The following is a 6,000-nucleotide window of genomic DNA, read 5'->3' as shown; positions in this document are numbered from 1 at the left end:
AACCAATTTAAATGTTACTCTCACCCAAAACACCCTCACAGAAACACCCAGAATAACGCTGACCAAATATTCAGGCACTCTGTGGCCCAACACGGTAACACACTAAGCTAAGCACACCATGCCCCCCCACCAAAAACAAAACAAAAACCCTGTTTTGTTTTGTTTTTTTCTCTAAATTTTGGTAGGAAATTAAGCACCACGGAGAAATCACTTCAACAAAACACAAAGATACCGGTTCTCTTTTTATTTTTTTTAATTTTTTATTGTTTTGTTAATCACCATACATTACATCATTAGTTTTTGATGTAGTGTTCCATGATTCACTGTTTGTGTATAACACCCAGTGCTCCATGCAGAGTGTGCCCTCTTTAATACCCACCACCAGGCTAACCCATCCTCCCACCCCCCTCCCCTCTAGAACCCTCAGTTTGTTTTTCAGAGTCCATCCTCTCTCATGGTTCGTCTCCCCCTCCAATTTCCCCCCCCTTCATTCTTCCCCTCCCGCTATCTTCTTCTTCTTTTCTTTTTTTTAGAGAAGAAGGCAGTATAAGCTCTTGGGGACCTGAAGACTCTGGCATATTGATTAGGATGCTTTGAATCAAAGTTCATCTTCCCCAACTCCCCCCATTATATATACTACTTACCTTTCTGAGCCACACCTTCCTATGGAAAATAATAGTGTGTCCTCAATAGAGTAGTTGGAAAGATTAAATGAGATGATTCCTGTAATGCATCTGTCTGTCACATAACAAGTTCTCAATAAACACTGACTGCTGAAATAATAGTTACTGTTACAACTGTGAGTTCCAATTCTAGGCCTCGCTGAAACCTATCAAATATGGCTCAACTGCCTTAACCGGGATATTTATTAATTTGGGAATTGTATCAGTTACTTATACACATACTTTTATCAGTTGTGGATACATAGATCATTTGGCCACAAGTACAAGTCAAACATTTAGTAACCAATCAATTCAATCAAAATAAGTTTCTGTATTTAGAAAATTGGTGATGTGGGGGGAGGTTAGAAATCCTAGAAGCAATGCCCCTTAAGACTGTAAAGAGAGAGAGAGATGTGGATGCAGAACTGGGCAGAGATTCCCCTCTACCCACTGACTAAATCTAAGTTGTGGTCAATAACTTGTGAAGAACTTGGCATTGGAGGGTAGGAGGCAGGACAAAGGAGAGGCTGTCTCTCCTGTCGACCTTATCTGACCCCACAACCAAAAAGCTTGGACTGTAAAGAGAAACTGCCTTCTGGAATGGCTTTGTCATAGTTACTGTGTGATTCAGAAGGCTCTCTTCACCAGAGGATGGTCTCAGCTTCCTCCTCTGAAACTGTTGCTGGGCAGAGAACTCTGTCCCATCTCTACTTCACCCAAAGGCTTAAAATCCCCACTGCTATGAGGACAAAGGAAGAAAATGACAGCATTTGGAGAAATTCTTAAAAGTAAATGATAAAGATTTTCCTCTCCCTCTGCCATCTCTCCCCACTCCTCCTCCTGAAAATTATGTCTGTTGCATCCTCAAGGTCAAGGTTAAACCCAGGTTGATATTCATCTTCTTTCTGATCCTGTTTGCCTATCTTTTCCAGTTCTCATTAACTGCCTCTTCCAGAATCCATAATCTACCCTGAACAAGTCACTTCAACTTCAGGGGGAGTTTGGGGGTAGATACATCCCTCCTATCCCCAGGACTACCTACCTCCTTTCCTCTTGCTCCTTCTCAACATTTCCTTACTCTCTCAGCCAATAGAGGAGTTTAAACATTTAAATGTGGTATCTAAACTGCATTTGAAGAATTAACCCATTTTGCCCCTCACTGCTCTAAACCCCAGGGTGCCAACCGGACTCTAATTGCTTTCATCTGGTGGGGTTCCAGACAGCTCCTCAGAAGGAAGGAGCGCACATTCCTGGCACCAATTGGCTAATTCAATTTACTTCCACGGCATTAGCCTCTGTCAGAATATTCATGAGCAGGGGAATGAGGACCCGCGGCACAGGCAGGCGGCAGCCACTCGGGCTAGGGAAGGCGCGAGGGAGGGGAGGCGGACCGCGCGCCGCGCTCCGGGGACGGTGACCGCGACGAGGCGGCTCTTCTCCCCGGCCCGGCCGAGCGCAGGGGGGCCGCGGGAAGGCGGGGCAGGGCATCTGCGGGGTTGGCGCGCCTGGCATTGCCGCCCAACTCCTGGCGACCGCGCGGAGACTTTGCGAAAGATCTGAAGGCAGAAAAGCTGTGACACTTTTGAGGGGGGGGGGGGGGGGGGGGGGGGGGGGGGCACGTCACAAGCGGGGGCGAAGGGACCCAGCGGGACACCTGCCGCCCGGCGGGGTTGGCAGCGATGTGAGCTGGACGCCTGCCCCGAAGCAATCTGGACCGAACGTCCCCGGAGAGTCGCCGGCCGTACCAGGTAAAGGGGAGTGCTCGGGTGGGGCCCCGCGTGTTTGTCCCCAGGCTCCGGAAGCGGGGCGGCGCAGGGCGCCGGGTGCCCGCTCGCTCCCTGCAGCCGTCCCCCGGCGCTGCGCTCGGTCCCTCTCCGCGCCATGCTCTCCCGGCAGGTACCAGCCGCCGCGCAAGCCTGCGGGCCGGTCGGAGTTGGACTTCCTCGGACTTTGGGGGAAGGGGATGTGAAGGAGCTTCCCGAGCTGGGAAGCTGCTTTCCGGGGCAGGGAGCTGGGGCGCAGCGGGGCAGACGGAGGACGCTGCGCGCTGGTGGCGGGGGCTGCGCGCGCGGGGGCATGGGGACGGATGACCCAAGAGCGCGACTCGCGGCGGCGCTTGGCCCCGGCTTCGCTCTCATTTGCCCCGAGGGCGGCAACGCCTCCCTCTGGCTGCCGATGGGCGAGGGCTGGCTGCGTCCCCAACTCGGGGATGCGCGCCGGGAAGGGGGACCGGAGACCAGGGCTTGGGGGTGGCTCGGGCGCCTGCGGGGTCGGTCGCAGTCCGCGCCTCTCGCCGTGTCCCCGCTCGAGCTCAGCCGTGGGAGGAGAATGTAGTGGTGGGGTCCCCGCCACCTGCCAGACATCTCCAACTGCCCGGATTTCCTGTCTCCGGGCCCTGACACTCACAGGGAAAGCTCTGAATTGCGCACGGGGTGTTTGGGTTTTGCTCGTTGTGGTGGCCGTGGGGTGAGAGCTGGGGTGACGAGGCTGCTAGGAGGTCGGATAGGGTGAAAGTTGCAGATTTGTAAAAGAAACGCTAACGCGGAGTCCCAGCTCGCCCTTAGCAACAGGAGAGACTGTGGGCTGGACTTACGCTGAAGCAGAAGACGCGGCCTGGCTATCCACCTCGGGGCGGGCGGTGGGGGGTGGAACCTGGAGCGCAGCCTGGAGGCATTGCCAGAGCCTTTTTTGTGCTGAGACCTGGCAGAGAGAGAGAGAGAGAGAGAGAGAGTGCTGGCAGCAGAACACCTGGGGGTTGGGGGGAGGGTTGAATCCTGGTGGATTCAGGCATTACTATGCCTTTATTATTGCCATTGTCATTACTATTACTATTGCTGCTGTTGTTACTGGCACAACGGCCAGGAAGTATTTTGTCTTCGGACTGTTAATAGGTCGCCTGGAAACTGAGTCTGCCCCTCCCCAAATAAAATGTCCCCCAATCCCTGCTAGTCTCTGATGTCCTTCCACCAAAGAAAATTACCTCTCAGAGCTGTGGTGGTGTCAGGGACACACAGCTAAGGAATCCGAGCGACTTAAAAACGACAGAAACAAGAAGTCGCAACTGTATACTGTGATTGCACCAATGCTACAGACCGTACTTTTATCAGCTCACCTTGCCCAGCCTTATCTGGCTGGGGAGCAGGGTAGACAGTGCCAATTGTGAACCCCATCCGTGACCCAGCGTTTTCCTTTCATGTATTTATACAATCTGGAAATTAATTTTTATTTTCGGGTGACCCTCGCAGCCCCACTGGCCATGTGACCTGGCAGGGGCAGGCTTCGGTTCCCAACACTGGAGGCAGCCACAAGGGCACCTGCGGTTGCCTCCTCTTGGCTTGGCCCCTGGTGAGAGCTGGCCAGCTGATGATGGAGAAAACAGGGCAAGAGTGCGGGAGAACAGCGTGTCAGAGCTAAGCCAAGTAGAGGAGGTGAGGTCAAGCCTCCTCACTGGCCACATCACTTCCTGCCAGAGCAAAAAAAGAGACAAATGAGGAGCAAGTGGGAAGTAGTATAAATTGGAAAACCAAGCTCTCCGAGTCTACTTAAGGCTGTCGCCACTGACTTTGGTGTGACCTTTCCTTTCCAGTGCTTCTGATTCTCCCTATTTGCCAATGCACGAGTAGCCATGCTTTTCTAATAGGACAGTTGTCGTGAGATGATCTAATTTCGTATCCAAAAAATGCTTGGAGCATCCTGGGAAAGGACAGTCTTTAAAATACGGGATTTTAATGTTTTGTGAAAAGTTTGCTACACTGCAGGTTACGGAGATACATTTTTAGCATGTGTGCCATGTGGCAGTGTAAAATTAAAATGGAAAAGGAAAGTATAAACATAAAAATGACTTAGCATTCTTGACATTCTTGTGCATACTTGTAGAAAAATTATCTTTCATTTGGGGAGAGTTGCCCGGGTAATTTAATCAGTGTTTATACTACTGAAACGCCCCCTTCTACCTTTCTCCCCTGTAAAATTTTATGACCCAGTTCTCACAGGAAAGGCAATGCGAATGGAGTAAGTGCTGGGGGCTGAGAGGCGAGATCCAAGGGTTGTTAGGGGAACCATCACATAGGGTTTGGAGACTGGAATGGGAAAAAAAAGATGCCATCATCCTCGCAGAGCAGGGAAATGTTCTTCTGGGAAAGAAAAAAAAAAAAGTTGAGCAGTCCAGGGCAGTGGACCCAGCACTGGCTCTCGTCTGCTCTCACATTCAGGAAGGACACTCCATCAGTCCAAAAAGGGCTAACCAAGGTGCTTTATCCTCCTTCCTTCCGTTAAGGTACTGCCTTTCTCTTGTCTAAGGATTGGCGGTAATTTCTCTATCCCTGCCTGTACAGTAGAATAGTCTTCTCTTGCCATTTCAAAGAGATTCAGACGTACTCTCTTAGCCCCTTATATATTTGTAAATATTCCCCAAGTTCTGAAGCTTCTCCAAGACATGCAACTATTGGTGAATTTAAGTAAATAGCTGGAAGTAATCAAGAGAGCCACTGAAAAGTGGGTATGTTTTCCCCTAGTGGAGAAGTTACTGAATGCCTTTTGAGCTCGAAAATGAGCAGTTTAGAAAAGCAGGAGGGATTTCCTTGACTTCCCTCTACCCATAAACCAGCAGTTGTACTTTTCCTTCCCTCATAGTAGTGAGCACTGTTTGCTTAAGCATTTTTTACAATTTTGGACTTAAAATGGGGTTTTGCCTGGTGGTGTTCTATGGAGAGAGGAAAAATGTAAAGAGAGACGGAAGGAAGAGCTGCAGGGGCTAGAACATAAATCAGCCAGAATATATGGGGGGGTGATGAGAATAGGTCTTTTCACCCTAAAAAAAAAAAAAAAAGTCCACTTTGGAAGAAAAAGAAGTCTGATTATTGGCATCCGAGGCTGAAACCAAGGCAGCTGATGCCCAGAGGAGCCAAAGGGCAGTTCTTCTTAGTTTAGAAACAGCAAGACAGCCTCTGCCAAAGATTGCTGTAAACACGGAATAAAGATTTCATTGTGGGCTGCTGTGGCTAGAATAATTAGACAGTTAATTGTTCATTCTGATCTGGTGGTGTTGGAATCAGTAATGCAGCGCAGCAAAAAGAAGAGCAAGGGAGAAATAGAAAAGTAACATCACTTTTATCTTCACTTGGTTCACTGTGATGGTACTTTGGAAATCCTGGTTAGCTTTCCAAAAAAAAGCAATATTCATATCCCCAGAACACCAGGAACACTGCATCTACGACCCACTGCTGCCATTCCTCCCCCTCCAGGTTCTACTCTGGTTATGGACAAAATATGGAACCTTCTAAAACAGCATGAGGAACTACAGTAGGAATGAATGCATTAGGTCATCCCGGTGTCAGTT

At 49.9% G+C, this 6,000-nt stretch overlaps 1 protein-coding gene across 1 annotated transcript in view; it reads left to right on the top strand.

The window, feature by feature from the left end:
- Positions 1-2,315: 2,315 nt before the first annotated feature.
- Positions 2,316-6,000, top strand: part of CDH20 (cadherin 20) — a 203,984-nt gene continuing 200,299 nt past the window's right edge. Inside the window, exon 1 of the mRNA XM_021686396.1 lies at positions 2,316-2,410. The gene's annotated coding sequence lies outside the window, so the exon portion shown is untranslated. The remainder of the gene's footprint in view (positions 2,411-6,000) is intronic.

Source organism: Neomonachus schauinslandi, chromosome 14 (genome assembly GCF_002201575.2).
Source record: "Neomonachus schauinslandi chromosome 14, ASM220157v2, whole genome shotgun sequence".
Taxonomy (NCBI): Eukaryota; Metazoa; Chordata; class Mammalia; order Carnivora; family Phocidae; genus Neomonachus; species Neomonachus schauinslandi.
This window is presented reverse-complemented; position numbering and strand designations above follow the sequence as displayed.